Source organism: Aythya fuligula, chromosome 2 (genome assembly GCF_009819795.1).
Source record: "Aythya fuligula isolate bAytFul2 chromosome 2, bAytFul2.pri, whole genome shotgun sequence".
In the NCBI taxonomy this organism is placed as follows: Eukaryota; Metazoa; Chordata; class Aves; order Anseriformes; family Anatidae; genus Aythya; species Aythya fuligula.
The window spans coordinates 25246014-25264053 of NC_045560.1; positions in this window are offsets into that span (position 1 = coordinate 25246014).

The window sequence follows — 18040 nt, forward strand, 5'->3', positions numbered from 1 at the left end:
CCTTTGGAGCCAGCTGAAAACAGCTTTTATCTAACATGGGACAGCTTCTGGACTGTTCTCACAGAAGACACCCCTTCAGCCTCCCACTACCAAAACCTTGCTGTATAAACCCAATACACAGCTCCCTAAAGCAATCTGTTCAATCATCTTCCTGAGCCCCTATTTAAACCTTAATGAAGCGAAGTTTCAGGTGTTGGCTTCCCTTTTTACAGCTGTTGCTAGACAAGAAGCATGTAATGGTTCCATTGTATGCCCTGGAAATAATTTGCCCCATCCAGCAACTTTAGTTAAGTGATTTAAAAGATTATGCTACAACAATATAGTAATATATTGTTTAAAACTAAAAAATAAAATATATATAAAAAATCTAAACAAAATGGAAGAAAGAGAGGAATTTGAAAAGTGATAGTGAGCATATGTTGCATTTTAACTGAGCATATGGTACATCTATAGGCTGCTATGTTTGGTATCATATGCATTTAATTCAGTTAAAATCACAACACCCTAAAACTGCATTTTAATGTTGGCATATGAAAACTGCAATTGTCAAAGATGACACTAATTTACAGATACTGATGGATTAAGAAACCTCATTGCCAAAGCAATTTCACAGAAAGCACTGTATTTCCTGTAAAACTTCCTGTTTGCCTAAAGCCCCAAACTGATGTCTAGAAAAAGAGAGCAGATCTATTGCTCATTGCAGAAGACATATCTAATGCTAAGTTTGATGCCCTGGTACACCCTTGACACCTGTTGCCCCTCCAGAAAGGCATGGATTTTCTGTAGATCCTGTGTCCCCTCCGCCAGCCCCAATGGCAGAGGGGACATATATAACATATATGTTATATATTGCATGCATGATGATAAAAGAACAGCCTTGCCAGATCACCCCTCTACCTAACCTCACCCTTATGGAAGGTAGCAAACTGCATTTAATTTAATATACTGAGCCAACAGCTTAAGATTCAGCTGATAAGAAGACTTGCCTCTGAAAGCAAAACATAATGAACTGTGGGATTCAAATTTTAGGAGTGTCTACTTACAAAAATGCTTGCATGACGTGCTCAAGTGTGAGATCTACAGACAGAAATTAAGTCTGTAGCAAAGGGACCGTGCACAAAGAGTGAACTAAGTCAACAAGTCTCAATTGTGGGTTGATAGGAATGATTTGCAGTGCTGACAGTATGTCCATGTGTATTTCAGATTCAAAACCTGTGATTGGTAAGGCCAACGAATAGGCTTCCTTTTCCAATTCACTGTGGTGAACCAAGGAAACAGAGTTTATACTTCAGCAACAGTGATCAACATGGTGTAACTCAGGGATAGCCATCATTAAGTGGTTTAAGCCACCTTAATGAGTTCTGCCTTTCTTCTCCTTCCCACCCCTTTTCTCCAGTTGTTAACATAAGAATATGTTTTAAAAGCAAAGTTGATATCCTCTAGCTTTAGCCATGTGAAGTCAGAGGTCATAAGAAACCTCTAGAAACATCTTTTCACTTTCTCTCATCACTAACTGTGAATGAAATTTAGGTGATTATCTTAGACTAGATACAAAACAAAGTGAACAGGGAGTTGAAGTGAGGTGAAGATAAATCTCACCTCTGTCTTTCACATATCTTGAAGGATGATGTAAATCGATAAGATCCTCCGAGTGGAGAGGTTTTATTCACTGCAGCAAGGGCTGATGGATTCTTGTTCTGCATAAAGGATGATCTCTTTGAATGGATTTTATTTTTTTTTTTTTCCAACTTTCACTGCTGCATTTGAGATGTAAATATATATAAAGAAATCCATCAGACTAGACACTGACTGCTCTGCATTGCCACACTTTGTCTGGTTTCTGAGAGGAAAGAATGAGTGAAAAATGAGCAATGACAGTAAATCAGCAGGCTGTCTTCACCATTTGTGAAAACATGTTTAGGAAAATGAATTTTAAAGAGTTGGTGGCCATCAGACTGTATATACTGTAAAATGACAAGGATAAAATTAGGCAATGACTTGTTGCTGTCTATTTGCTGTTTGCAGTGTTTTGACAGCTGTGGTAAGAGCTACAAAAAAAGTGAGTGTTGTGCTCGCCTAGGAGTTGTGGGGTACAGAGTGAGTTGGATGATGATGATTTATGAGCCATGACTGGCACTTTTGCTGCCATTAAAGACTTGCCTGAATTGCATATTAGTGAAAGCAGGGTCTGGCTTTGGGGGATTTACAAGCCAACATTTTTATTTGACTGTGCATTAAAATACTGATAAAATAGCCAATCGTGTTGCTGCTGCTGAGAGGAGCATGGGTCTCATTGTGAAAAAGGGCACAAAATTTAATTTCTGTTGTGTGGGTAGGGCATCTTGTATCAGCATTGACAGGTAGGGAATAATGTAGACAGCTTCTTACGTGCAAACACATGAATGAGCTTGCTGTGTTAGAGAAGTCCAGCCTAGAGGGTGTCCTGTCAAACTGCTGCATTCAGGAGGAAGAAGTTATAAGCAAATAATTATCATCTTTGTGATGTTCCCAGTTTAACTGATAGAACTGAAGAGAGGAAGGCAGAACTAATGAAAAATAGAAAATGCATTAATTGGCTCAGAGATGGAGGGGACAGTGAAAAATTTCTTCCAACAAAGTAGAGCCACATGAAATTTCTTTTCCCCTATATTTTTAAATGATTTATTCCTTCTAAGCATTTGAAAATACGGTGATAAAATGAAATTAGTAAATATTGCCTTCTACATCAATTTTCAACCTTTCAACCTATTTTTATAAGAAAAAAATAAATGCTAGAGTAAGCAGTTCTGGAAGATTATTGCATGTGTTATTTTTCCTTATTGCTATACAGAATTTCTGCTCTGCAAACGTCAGGTAGGTAAAGTAAAGTTGTCTCTCATTTCACGGAGTAGATTGTGACAACAGGATGATGAAAAAATGTACTTCACAACATTATGATCACTATCAAAAGCTCTAAATAAGATGTATTTTTAGACGAGTCTCTCAAGACTTCCTAGAGGAATCTTTGGACAATCCCAGAGGTTCTTTGTCTGCCCATTTCAAATCTAGTGAATGTTTATCTGAACAAATCAATTTTATTTTAATACCTTTTAAATGAATACCTTCTTTTTTATAACCAGATCAGATTTCAAACCTGAAACTTCAGGCATACTGAATGAAGAACTGAGTGGGGTGGGTATTGAAAGGAAAAATTCATGTTGTTGGAGTCTTTTTCATTAGTTACTTTTTCTTTAGGCATATAAAATAAAAACAGCCAGCAAACAGATTTGTTCCTTCCCTTATGCTGTTTCACATTTCAGACTCAGATCTCCTTTAGCAGCAAGGTCCCGCTTCTGAATTCACTGCATATGGTACACAGAGGGATATCACTGCACTGGGGCATCCTAGCTTACCTCTATGTCTCTGAACATTGGATTGTATATTGGCTTCCTCTTTAGAGCCTTGCATGGTTTCTGAGCAGCCCTCCAGAGATGCCAACCCTCCACTGATTTACAAAGCCCCAAAGCAGAGGGACTTAAGCTGATTTGGAGGACAGAAACACAAGTTCCTGGAGTGTCTGTGAAGGTGAAATCCTACACCTCCCCATTGCAAAGTATAATGAGAATGTCCATTAACATTATTTGTGGGCTTGTATGCAACTAGGTGTTGATTGCAGGTAACAACCTGTAGGACCTGTAGGGTGCAATCTGAGTGTTACACAATGTACCCAATTTATATGAGTTGTTCACTGTCTTCTGCTATAATTCCTTACATGTTATTTAAATATCATATTTGTGACCTTTTGCCTTACAGTGAATCTCACTGCACCAAGGGATCTGCCATTACAGGGGAAGCTGGAAAGTGCCCAGGGGTGCTGTTGGTTTCTAAAGCCATTCATCCTGGTCACAGCTGGCAAATATGCCAGGTCTTTGTACTTTGTTTGCAATAATATACTTCACTGACCGAGTAACATCATAGCCATTTGGGAGAATTTGTCAGAGGCAAAATCGACAGCTTTTTCCCTCACCCCATTAATTAAAATTGCCTGTCAATACATTCTTTGAAGGCAGTGGAAAAATGGAGAGCTGATTGCCTCAGGACATATTAGATCCAAAAGCATCTGCAGAGTTATTTCAGTCCTAAGGTTCTGTCCACGTGGCTGATTGCAGAGTCAGAAAGCTGAAACTGTTTTCCACCACCTTGTCATCAAGTTTATCTATAAATGATCCAAAGACAGTAAACTTTCCCTAGCCTCAGTAACTTTTCTGAAGTGTATCAAATTTGAAATGCCTTAAGAAAACTTTAACCATCCTTAAAACGCCCTTCAGTTTTTGTTTATCCTGTTGGTTACAGAATGGTTATTAAGGTTTTTATCCTGGTGTGATATGCTCCTTGCATAAGCACTGCAAGATACGTTATCCTATCCTGTAAGCTATAAAAGAATAGGAAAGAAATGGGCCATTGAATAGGAAGCTGAAGAAAAAAAAAGGAACTTTATGGGAGTCCTCTGAATAAATACAAATGTAAATTAATTAGCAAAACAAAAATTCTGTGTCCCCAAACCCAGACTGAGTGAGACTGTGAGAAACTGCCTGCAGTCAACTCTGTTGCAATGCCATCTGCTTTATGTTCTAATTCTCCTACTAATGTTACGATCTCTGCAGAATTGCCCCATGCTCTTCATGAACCTGCAAAGCTGCATAAAGATTCCTTGGAAAAAAAACAAGGGTGTGAAAGTACTGGCATGAGCAGGAGACACAGCAGTTGAAATGGGGTCTCACTGGTGGTGAGCCCTGTGGTGATGGATGTTGCAGTTACAGTCACTGGTATCGGGAAAGAGGGGCAGGAATGGCAAAGCATCATTCTTAAGCCCTCTCAGTGCCTGGCCAAATGAAACCTTCAACAGTGTATGTTTCTCTTTGCCTAGTCATCTATGTTCATCACATCCATCACAAAGGATGCCTTGTTCATCTTTCTTAGAGACAGGGATAAAATAGGCAAGGGTTTCTTAAAAATAATTGATCTCTTGAAGTAATGTTAAAATAACCTCAGGAAAAACAACAACAACAACAACAACAAACAAACATACTGGTGCAGTGGTGCTGCCTCTCTTTGACAAAAAGAAAATCAGGTGGTTATTAAAGCAGATGTAAACCTGTTCTGCTGAAGACAGGGTAGTTTATCCTCTACAGCAGCATCCAAATGTGGGTGTTCTTGTCATGACTGAAACAGAAAAAGCTGCGCTGACAGTTTGATCACCTTATTCATCTGGCTTTCTACTCACACTTTTATATCAAATGTACTCTGTGTCACTGGCTCCAAGAATGCTGCAAAGCTTCTGAGGAGGTATTTGTCCCAGGTGGACCCAAGAGATCCCTGGAGATTTCAGCAAACACCTCTAGGATTCTGTGGGATCTTGTACCTCACAGATTTCTCGTATCTGCTGTCAGATGACAGATGTTACATACTTATTTTAATAAAAAAGCTTCAAGAGCAGAATGAGATTTTATGTATTAAGCACTGCTTAGTTAATCCAGAAAACTCATTGCCTTTATGACCTAATTCTTCAAGCTTTAGCTTTAAGCATGCTTTCCCACCTTCTAACCTCCCCCAGCTTCCCAGCAGGAAGCTTTGGATGGCTTCACACCCCACGGGGAAGGGGGATAAGCTCTTTCCTCTGTTTCTCCCAGTGCAGCCCTGGAGCAGGAGGCCTGGTCGCCCATGCAGGGTGTATCAGGGCCAGGCAAATGCTGCCAGGCTCGCTGTTGTCCCCACAGGGCTCAGCTGACCCACCAGCAGCTGCCAAATGGCCAAGGGCTGCAGTGAGCTGAAGGCTACTGCAGGTAACTTCATGGGCCTGTGTATTGTGGTGTGGCTCAGCTGCAGGAGGCACAGCTCTGGATCTGAGCAAAGACCTCCTGCCTTGCTTTTCCCTTCCCTTCTCATCTGTCCCACTGAATTTTAGAGATTCCCACTTTTACCCCCTCAGGACAACTTCCTGCTAGCTGTCTGCCTTACACTGTGTGAAGCTGTGCAAACCAGTCTGGCCATCATCCAGCTAGTGCTTCTCCCTGCTCTAACACGTTCGAATGAAGTCTGAGATTCCCCCTAAAGAAGGAAATCTTCCCTTTGAAGCAGGGAATCTGCTTGCTCTGTTTTACTGAAGCTTTGAGCTCCCGTGAGACACGACTTTCACCTCAAGAGCAGTGCTGCTGTCCGAGCCATTTTTTTTTCCTTTCTCTCTCTTATTATTTTTTTTTTCCTAACTGTACTCAGCAGACTGCAGTGCAGATGTAGAGCTTGGACCCTAATCTAACCATCCCCAGCATGCAGAATATTCCCTTACCACGTCCTTGCTTGGTTCATTAGGAAATTCATCTCCAAAGGCCCAGGTAGGTATGAGCAAAGGGAAGAAGGCTTGGAAGCAAGCTCCTGTTCATGTGTTTGAAGTGGATTTCTTAGCTATGAGCAACTTATCCCAGATTGTTTTAGAACACGTCTGCTTCCTGCTCTGCTGACTTGCCGCTTTGAGGCTGTGCCCATGAAATAAAAGACGTTAATTTTTATGTGTGTTTTTATTTCCTTGCAAAAGCTGCAATATGGATTTTTCTCCCACGAGCTCAGTTGTATTACTGGTGCTTTTCCCTGAGGGCAGCCAAAAGTGTTGCATAAGGTGGCAAAGCCCTCCAGGGTTCAGCAACCAGACCACAGCACTCTTGCCTCTTCCAGCCTGCTCAGGAACAAGGCAGGAACACATGCTCCAGATGTATCAAAGCAAGGTTTCAAGCTGCTGCCACTATTGTCATCTGGTTTTTTTGTGGGCTGCATGGGAAGCAAGGCTTGTAGGAATGAGGCTCAGCCCTGTTTTGCCTGGTTTAGGAGTTCCTGGGTTTCTAATGCAGATTTTGGTGGTTGAACAGTCCCAGACATGGTTTCTCTCCCAGGGTAGTGCAAACGGTGAGCACTGCCATTCTCTTATTTAACTTACCCTAGCTCCCTCTTTGTATATCCTTCTCCAAATTCTTCCTGGAATCTGGTGAGGACTGTTTCCACTCCATTTGCAAGATACTCGGCCAAAATTATTAAAAAGAGACGGGCAGTCCTGGTGGCTGCCTTGAGACAGCCATCAGAGTAGACATACTCCACCCAGACTTTCTGCAGGATTTGACCAAGGAAAATCATAACTCTTTTAAGGTAAATCCAGATCTGGCCATCCTAATTGAAGTTATCCAAAGTCACTAATAACTTCTGGGAAAAAAAATAAAATAAAATCCTGTTCTTTATACAACCTACACAAATAATTCTTCTGTATTCCCTCAAGGCAATCAAACAAGCATTTTTATTTGTTGTTTATTTTCATATTAAGCACATTTTCATGGTGGATATGGTATGACTTAGAACCAGACATAAAACAATATTTATTGGCTTCCATTGCAATATTTCTGAATAAAAGTAGGTGATATTATATGTATATATATATATACATATACTATATATAAATACTATATATAAATAAATATATATATAAAACTCTAATAATTCCATATATATATATATATGTATATATATATATATATGGAATTATTAGAGTTTTTCCCATTGCGATAACTTTGGAGAGCTTTGGAACATATACCCAGAATATTTTTATTAGCTTTTTTTTTGTGTTGAATTAAGAGTTTTTGAGTTTGGTAAATTGATTGACAATATGTCAACATAACATCATTTTCTGTTACCATTTTAAAATGTAATCATATAGCAAAGTAGGGTGATTTTTGCTTCTAAATTTACTTATTTTATTCTATGTCATTTGTACATATGGCAAAATGACTCAATGAAACATACTAGTATACATAGCTTCAGTTTCTTTTTACCTCATTTGACAGAATATTCATCAAATACTAATTTATTCTCAGTATCATTTAAAACACTGATAATTGTTTGGGGGGCTGAAGGATGTTGTCACCCATCAGAAACAGTAGAATTGCTTGCAGCTTAGCCTGTGACCTGAAATTGATATTGGTTTGATTTAATTCTGACAAAATCAATTGATCAATCAATCAATCAAAATATATATATACATATATTGCTGTACTGGCTGTGGGGGCAGTAACATCTGGCAGAAGGAGGGGTATGTAGCATGGAACTAATAATAATAATTAGAGGTCTTCCAGCAATATCCTTGATTTCAGTGCTTGGGGGCTGACCTAATTTTGGCCTTACCTGTCTGTTTGACTCTTCAGTGAATTTATAAGACACCTGTTACAGCGCAACATGTTTCACTTAACGTCAGAGAGGGTTTGAAACCCACCTAGAATTTAATATTGAAGTGCCTGAAAATGGAAACAGTAGCAAACGTTACATAACCAATTAATGGAATAGATAACTAAGAGGGTCAATCTATCAGATAGAGCCTCAACCTCTCAGTCCTGATAAATCCTGATTATTTCAATCACCAGCTGCAAGTGATGTGGAAGTCTCTCCTGTGCCTCAGTGTTATAGAAGCTATATAGTTATGTTTATTCATTTATGAGTCCTATTTTTCAGATTGGCAGCTGTAATTGCTTTGAAACATAGGTCTAAAGACCTAAACAAAACATCTGCCATTAGTACAACTGATGAAGTTTCCATATCATAATGAAATTCTGGAGATCACCTTTTGCAGTGAATGGTGGAAGACAAGTTATGAATGAACCTAGACAGTTCCCAGAATTCATGTTAATGGAAAATGAAGAATGAGTGGTTTGTTGGGGTCTTCAACTGGGGGAAAAAAAATAAAAATAAATAAATCAATAAATAGAAAAGAGGCTTTGAGAAAAGAAAGGAAATTCACATTTTATTTTTGTGGAGAAAAAACATGTTTCCAAGTCCCTGATGCTACATTTCTATCCATAGCTTCCAGGTGGTCATATATCACGTATTCTTTTTGCTATATGGCATTTTAACGCTGAGAGCCTGTGAAACCCTCCCTTTACAGAGCAACACATATGCTTAGATTGTAAAATATCTTCAAAAGCTGAGGTTGAGGATTAGACTACTAAGCACCAAGAGAGGACCTCAACAGAAGGAGAGGTGTCAGTTCACCCTGCACTTTTCCTGACTCTCAACTTCCATCTCACTTCCATGGGTGATAATTAGTCCTTCTCTTGCTGCCAAGCAAAAGAAGTATGAAGTGCATATTTCTCTTCCAACACATTAACTGAGGAGGGATATTCATGAGTTTGTCCTTCAGGATGAAGAAAAGTCAACTGAAGAAGTGGATCCATATTTCATTTTTTTCGGTAAGAAAAGCAAAAGCCAGTTCCTTTCCCTTTTCTCTCCCTTCACACTCTGCAGTTCACCATTTCCTGACTGCACTGATATAATTGTTCACAGGGTTGTGCCCAACATAGTCTGTCAGGTAGCTGAGACAGAGGAAGGAAAGAAAAAACAAAAAACAAACACACTTTTGAGCCTATTTGTAGCTATTTTTTATTTATAGAGAAGAATCAAGATGCTACAATTCAGCCAGATCACATGGAAATGGCTATTGAACTGTGAGAACAAGGAGAGGAAACACTTAAGGTATGTGTATAAATTATCATTAGTCAGGTTGGTGGCAATTGCTGTCCTTCCTAGATAAGCAGTCTGGCCTAAGAGGGGGGTGGCATAGATTAACATACATCAGAAAGAAATAGTCTATATACCTGTAGCTCTAAGATGAAAATATGATGTGTTTTAATTTATTAAACATTATACCTCCCTGGCTGAGGCACTGAAAAAAAAAGTCAGAGGAATTAATTAGGAAGTGACAGATCTTAGAAAATAAAAAATGTTTCTTTAAAGAAGAAGTGAAATTTGTTAATGAAGTGTTAACCTCTGCTGGCACTTTCATAAAACAAGGCACATCAGGCAGAAAAACACCAAGCTGCAGGGTGGGGTGGAGAGCAGCTGCAAGCAAAGCTGCAGAGGCTGAGAGCCTCTTGAAGCTAAGGTGGGAGCCAATTAAGAACAGACCAAATGAAACTAAACTAACAAACAAAAGGAAAAACCACCCCAACTAGCAGTGGCTAGACCGTTATTTTTAAAGGAAAAAAGCTTCATTACATCAAACTATAATTTTAGTCGACTCAAACCTTCTGTTCATTCAGAGTGGACTTGGCGGCATAGAGGCCTAAGTTGTCTCCAGTTCACTTTGCCTGAAAATTGAATCTCTGTGTGCAGGATGTGAGGTCTCCAGGGAGCAGGATCTCCTGTTGTTTTTGCCTTTTTGTACCTGGGTAACAGTACTCCTAGTTATTGTGTAGGATCTCTTGACAATGGAAATATCTAAATAAAAAATAATCATAATAGAGACTATGATTGCCTCAGTCAGAGGTTTCCAAGCAAGGTGGTTGATGCACCAGGCCTGTCAGTGTGCAAGAGACATTTGGACAATGCCCTCAATAACACGCTTTGACTTTTGGTTAGGCTTCTTTGTAATCCCACTTGTTTCTTAGTACCAATCATAACAAAGTATTTCTCTTATTGTAGTTTCCATCCTGGAAATCAGGGTTTAATATTTCAGCTGCTTTTAATTTGACCACACTGAAACTTGGCTTTACTATTTACTAAGACAAATACATTTCCAAGGAATCAAGTGAGTTGTGCTTTTTGAAGTACAATAAAAATAGCAAACCTCCGTTGATTTCAGTTATGTTTTCCAAGGTGCTACATCCAACACAGCTTGGTTTTGAGAAAATAGAAATGTACAGGAAAAATGTGCAGGTCCTTGCCTATTCTGGATAACTACCAGCTAACGCACCAATGCTGTAGATGGCCTCCAAACCCAAAGAAAGATGATAGAGATTAGCAAGGACTTTTACTGCCATATATCTTGCCAGTGAAGGAAAAACAGCACTTTTAATGTCAAGTAGAATGTCCCAGGTTAAATCAGCCTGAGAAAGGCAAAAGGATGGAGGCTCTCCAGTTTGAAGCAGTGGGAATTTTTGAAGACTTTCATGACAGGAAAGAGTTTGGGCTTTGAAAAGAATTGAAGCAGATATTTGGGGACAGGAGGAAAAAGATATAGTCACAAAAGAGTCTGTGGATTTGTTATGAATCCATCTTGCTATAGTGGATTATTTGGTGGGTTACTTTAAAATCATCCTGAAAAAATATTTAGTGTTTTGTTTCTGCATCATTGAGGATCATGGTCTTGCTTTGGAGATAATTGCTTTACAGTAATGTTGACAGCCTCTTTCTTGGTGTGTCGCATGTCATTAGGAAAATAAGGTAGTGTTCAGGAGCGATAAGAGTACTGACATTTGACCTAATAGTGGGACTATTTTCTAAGCTACACTCAGTCCTCAATTGAAATTTGGAAATTCATAGTACCAAAACACCTTGGAAGAGCTAGGCTTTCTCTGTTGTTGCATGATGCAAAAGATTTCATGCAAATTTTACATGTCTCTGCCAAACAGACTGAACACAAACCATTCCTCACATATTACCTTCAAATCCAAATGTGTAATAATTTTTGGTGGTTTATGCTCAAGTGCCATTTTTGAAAGTCGCTAATGTCTCACGGGATAGAAGAATCTCAGAAAGATACCTGAAAACAATAAAAAAAATCATAATTCTGTGTGGAGCAGAGTGCATTTAAGTTTGAAAATGGAGCAATCATCTTTGCCTGTTGTTTCCAAATTGTGTCCACACAAGCAATTATTCTGTATTTATAATCAGAGGTACCAGTAGTATTATGAAAAATATGAACGCTTTGCTACTGGGAGAAACACAAAAGAACACTCCAAACGTTGAATAGATGTTTGAGGCTTGGAAGGGAGTTCCCTCATTGAAAATGGGATATTAGTAGCTAGTAATTATTTATTATCACAGTACTACTAAAGACAACAGTTAGGTCCATCTCTATCAGTTCAGATTTTGCTTGCCTAACCTGCCCATAACATAACTCTCCAAGATATGCAGCAACCTCTAGGGCCCCTCTGTTCCCCAGATGACAAAAGACTTTCCAATTCCAAGACTGATAATGTGTAACTCTTAATTGAAGCCTGTTAATCTTTTCATTGTTCCAGAGGATATGAAAAAAAGGATTTTCTCTTCTTTCTTTGCATATATTCTTTAGATGCAGAAGACTTCATTAAATAAGTGAAATATGTATTTGATGCCAAAAAAAGCATTTATCTTTGAGGCACATTTGCCAGCCCAGGGAACCTGATGGGTAGCAATGCTCCAGCCTCCCCCAGGCAGCTTCATAATTCCCTGAGCAGAATATCAAATGCAGCTGTTTTCAGGAGGTGCCACCTGACTAGCTGAAAATAATCTTAGGATACATTTGACCACCACTATGTCACATGTGTGTGTAGTTGCCTAATGTTATTTGTGTATATTACTCACTGGTGATAGTTCATCTAATCTGAAACATTTCTTAATAACAGAAATTGTTCTGGGCCAGGACATATTTTTCTCTTCCAATGTCTTCCTACGCTAGCTGACTTCTGCAGCTCAGCTGGATTGCTTCAGAAACAGATCTCTTTTGGAGGACTGACAAACAACTTTGCCAAAATTAATTCTGCAGAATTGGTATCTTTAAATGTTGGAAAACCAATCTGGGAAAGGGCTTTTGAGTTTTGCCTTTCTGAGGACTGCTGACATTCACACATTATGTAGGGATATGTTGCCTATGTCTATTTTGTTCTGCCAATAGAGGTGTGTTCATTGAGTTATTGGGACACTAAGGAGATTTTAACATTCTTGGTGACTCTGTCACTGATAGTACCCACAGTGATTTTCAGTGTTTCCTTGGTGCCCCAAAAGAGGCAGTTAGCCTTGAATTGCATTAGTTCATGGCTGATAAGGACAATTGCAAGGAAGTAGATCTTGGTATAAAATTCCCATTGGATAGCAGAAGGTCCAGTCAGCCACTCTGGATAATGAGTAGGTATCATATGAGGTACTGCAAACATATGAGGTACTGGGTCAAAGGGACAGCTTTTACCTGCTGGCTTTTGTGGGAACTTTGGCCTAAGCCACCCATTACATACTTGGCACATTTGTTTACCCAGGAAGATTTGAACAATATATTTTTTTCCAGTGTAACTTAGAGGCAGCTTTAGATGTGTCTACAATAAAATGATTTGACAGGTTAGAGTTTTTACCAATGAAAACATGCTTAGGGGAAAAGTCTAAATTTTGAGTGTAGGAACCTAAATCTTTCAGTGGTAGTTTCAGTGGTATCAGTGAGTCTAGCATTTGTTTACAATAATTTTCTCAGGGCCACACAGTAAGACTGTGGCAGGGACATGGGCCAACTGTAGGTCTGCTGAGCCCATGGAGTCCGGTGTCTTAACCACAGATTTTTGCTTGATTTTTAATAGATATTTCTGTGACTGTTAGTGCTATTGTGCTACTAGCTTATTTATTTGTTTATTTATATCTGATTACCTTGCCCTTGCTGGAGCCTTAAGAGAAGAGATTCCATGGGTTTTAAAATGAGTCTGACTTTTCTTTTATTGAAAAAATATAAGCCTCTCACAAAGCCAAAATATTGCGAATGCTCAGTTCTACATCAAAGAAATTGCAAGTAAAACACTCTCATGCAGCACTTGAAATAAATGAAGAGATAGATGGCAGTGGACTGGTGCTCAGGACAGAACCCACTGATCCTGGGACTAGAGAAGAACAGGCATTGCAGGGCACCCAAAACCCCTCCAGGGCTCTGTTCTCATGTATCTGCTGTGATGGGAGATGTTGTTACAGCAAGGCTGAACTTCTGTGATGTTTCCTGCAATGCTGCTCTCTGAGCAGGAAAAAAATGCCAGCAGCCCCCATGCATGTGAAGTGGGAGGCAGCATCAAACTCCTCTCTGATCTGTCTGTAGCCATTATCATTTATCAATCATTTATCATTTTTATCAAACATGAGCTGGAGAGAGTGAAATTCTGGTTTCCACAGAACAAAATAAGCTGTTGCTGTTGATTTCAGTAAGAAGTTCGAGATTTCATTCACATCTTCAGTCAGTATTTCTTTGTAAGAAGGTTTTTGACATATGGAGAAATATTTACAGCCAGGTTCAGCTTATGTACAGCGCATGACGCAGCAGAACATTTGGTTTATAATCAGAAATACACATGTTGTGGTGTAGAAAATCATCAGTGTATTTGTACGACATAAAACACATTATGCAGTAAATGTTAAAGTAGACATAAAATTCTTGGTGCGTATAAAAACAAAAGGATAATTCAATTAGAGCTGAGTTTTCATTCATATCAGACATAAGTAGACCATTCCTCAGATTTGCCAACACAGAAAGTCTTGCTACATTTTCAAGCCTCTTCAGTTTCATGAACCATGCATTTCAAGCATAATCCAATAAATCTTGATTGCAGAAAACTTTCCTGTCACACAGTGATATTTTATCTAGGTAAAAAAAACTAAAAATGTATAATCCGGAAAGCTTTTCATATACACAGGGAATCATTTAAAATATATCCAGATTTTATTTTATATGTTTTGACTCCTGAAGGTCTATTACTGATATACAAAGATTGTGTGTGCCAAGAATAAAATATATGTATAATGTTCCTTTGTCCTGAGTGCCTTAATTTCTTCTGCTGAAGTGCTTTGTTAGTAACTGATGCACCTTCCTGCACTGAAGAATTTTAGTACTTGTGTATTATAATACCAATGGACTTTATGGATGAGAAACAGAGACCTTGGTTTACAATATCCTTATAGAAAGAGCAATTGTTACCACGTAACTCCTGTAGCTAGGAAGGGAAAATGCTCTGATTCTTTTCTGGCATTTCCCCAAACCTGACAAGTCATGACAAACAGTTCATCGTGTGTGTGGTAGTGGCTGTGTAAGTGATGGCACATCTGGAGGGACCTGCTATCCTTCCACATCTTTACTAACTTTGATTACCCAGGGATCTTTCAACAGGGAAAAAATGTACAGCAGAGGAATAAAATGAAAAATCCTTGCACTCCTTCCCTTTGAAAGTGAAGGCCACACTTTGGATCATTCCTACTTGTGTGTGTGTGTGTGTGCATGTACTGGACATACTCGTACTATAATTCTTGTGAATGCTCTGAATTGCTGCTCGTTCAAAGCTAGTCTGCCAGAGGGGCACCTCCCTCCTTGCTGGAGAGCCAATTGTGAGCATGGTGGCAAAGTCCTTGGGAGTTAAATACTTGCTATACATCCAAAGACAAGGAAAGAGCTTGTAAAATAAAATAATAATAAAAAATCTTGTAGTACAATATAATTTAAAAAGCAAAATATTTTCTTCAGCTATTTTCTCTTTGTTTATTGTGAACTCGATAGATCTGCCCACACAATCCAAAAGAAGCAGAATGTGGGTTCTGACCATAAAGCAAAATTCATTACAGGAAGATAGCCTATAGCTATTGTAAATAACATTCTTCCCTGTGGAAGCCTACGCTGGCAATGCAACTTCTAAATCCAGAGATATGGCCACTTTCTTCACAGGTCGTATTTCACAGATTGGGCAAACTGCACAGAACTTGCTTGGGTCCTTCTCAGAAGGGACGATAATCATGGTGGTATTCATAAAGGGCTTACATATTAAAATCACACACATGCTGGGAGAAGTTCATCCCCTTGCACTGGGATTGTGGGAAGAGCTGTACATCTCCCTCCACACCAGCCACATGTCAGGAGCTCCTATCAGTGCTACATCCTGGTGATCAGCCCAATGCCTCTCACAGGGTTTTCCATGGGGTCAGCATGGACACTGGAAGGCCTTTTTTGTTCTTTTTATTTTGATTGTCCAGAAGCCGTTGTTTGCTAAACCTTTAATGTAAAACAACTGGTTGTTTCTTTATAAATACAACACTGAAAAATATATATTAATAGTCTTGTAACTTGTGAATTCTTGTGTAGGATATAAACATGGCATAGAGATCAGGTATTTCACTACCGAAAACCACAGAAATGTAAAATTAGTGTCTTGTTACATTAAGAAGTCTGTATGTAGCACAATAGTGATGATTAAGATCTTTCATGTTAAATATGAAGGTGATAGTGTATTTCTCTGTGTTTTCAATGTCTGCTAGATATTTAACCTCTAAAATCAAAAACGATGAAAGCCTGTCCTGAGATTCACTGCTGAAGTCAGTGAGAATTTCTTCTGTGTTACACAGGGTACAGTGAAATAAGAGGTTTTCTGTGTCAGGTAAGTGTCTGATCTTAGATTAGTCTTCTCCACAACAGAAGGGTCATATGCTGGTGACATTAATGAGGTTGCCTGTTGGACAGCAGACATACGGCTGGGAAAGAGATCATTTCTGCTTGTCTCCTGACTAGCCCCTGTCATGAGCTCAGTGTTGTTTTAACAAGCGTGGCCAGCATCTCTTGGCCCAGTCATTCCCATCATCAACCAGCCTGGTGCTGGAGCGGGCAGATGGCTGACCCCAGTTGCCTGTGCTCAGTACATGGTCCCTGGAAAGCATGAAGGTACTTAAAGGTGGCAATGTACCTTCTGGGCCCCACAGTGTCTCCCATTCATCACGTATGGTTCTTGCATTCTGGGGCCACTAGGGGGTCATATTCTACGTGAACAGAGGTTCTTATATACACCCATATATTCATATATCACATATACCCATATATATAATATATATGTATGTATGCTGCCTATAATTTCCAGATGTTTGCCCCTTTATTGTGCCTTTTTTCTAATGTTCAGCATCTCAAGAGCTTTTATATGTTGCTTTTTCAGGTTACGTGATTACATTCTGTTAAAAAGAGAAAGTTGATTTTATTGTAGTTCTAAAGATACTTGATCTATGTGTTCAGAATTTTAGCCCTAATTTAGTTTTAAATCTGCACTTTCCATTTCTATAATTTCACTTTTTTTTTTTTTTTTTTTTTTTAATTAAACAAACAAGCAAACAATATTGGACAAGCACCTGAAAGCTATGACTTGGTTTGGATTACAATGCACACTTTCCAGTCTGTCAGTCTGGATCAACAGCAAGTCAACATAAAGTGCAAACATTACAGGCAAAATGTTCCTCCTGAAAATTTGTAGAATGCACAGATTGGAGAGTTAACACTTCTTGTACTGATGGAGAGAAATGCAGATGAGGGAACACATTTATGCAAACTAATATCAGCACTTGGAAAAGGAGGGGTTGCATCTAGTCACACTGCTGCCCATCACACAAAATAACCTCCAGCAGTCACTTCTCAAAGTTGCTTTTACTTGCAATGACAGGAAAGAAATAGGATTCTTAAAGTCAGTGTAGAGATCTGATACCCTTTAGACTCAATATTGTTTTTTTCCTTTTAAAGATAGGTTTGTGAGATCTTAAAACTGGATTGGGAAGAAAATCTCAGCATATAAGGAGAGTTAAGCACCTTCCTGCCCCAACAAGAGCACAGTGCCCACCTCTGCTGTAATGAAATCATGGAAAATACATCTTGACAGGATATTGGCAGGTCATCCCTCTGCCAAGGCAGGATGATCGAGGCCTAAATCATCCCTAACACTATCTGTGCCTATCTATGCTTCATGACAGTCGTATCCAATACCCCAGTTAGTCATCTTGCTGTGATGCTTTCTTTTTCTGCAGTGGTGTGACATGCTCAGTAATGACAACCTCCTCACCACTTAATTTTACTGGATAAAAGAGCTGTCCAGAGAGAAATGGAGCTAAGAGGAACATAGTGGTCTATGTTGGAGACTCTGAGAAATACTTTTTTTTTTTTTTTCCCTCAGTGATTCTCTGAGTGCTCAATAAAGGGGTGCTTAAATATAGATTTGTGAATCATCTGGAAGTATCTGCAAAATACTGCACAGAATGATACACAGCTCACAAAAACAATAATTTAAACCTTTTAAGTGCCATAATTGCCACAGATGCCAAAGAATGGGAGTTGTCAAAGCAGCATAACTCTGGCACCTTCCTAAGTCACAGAGTGGGCCAGGCACTTAGATTTCACTTGTTGACTAAGGAATTAATCATGCGCTTCCTCCCAAGGCTGTGCTGTGAGCTGGAGGTCTGACATTCCCTCACTGCTGCCCAACGACATTTGCAGTGGAGGATTCGTGCCTGCCTT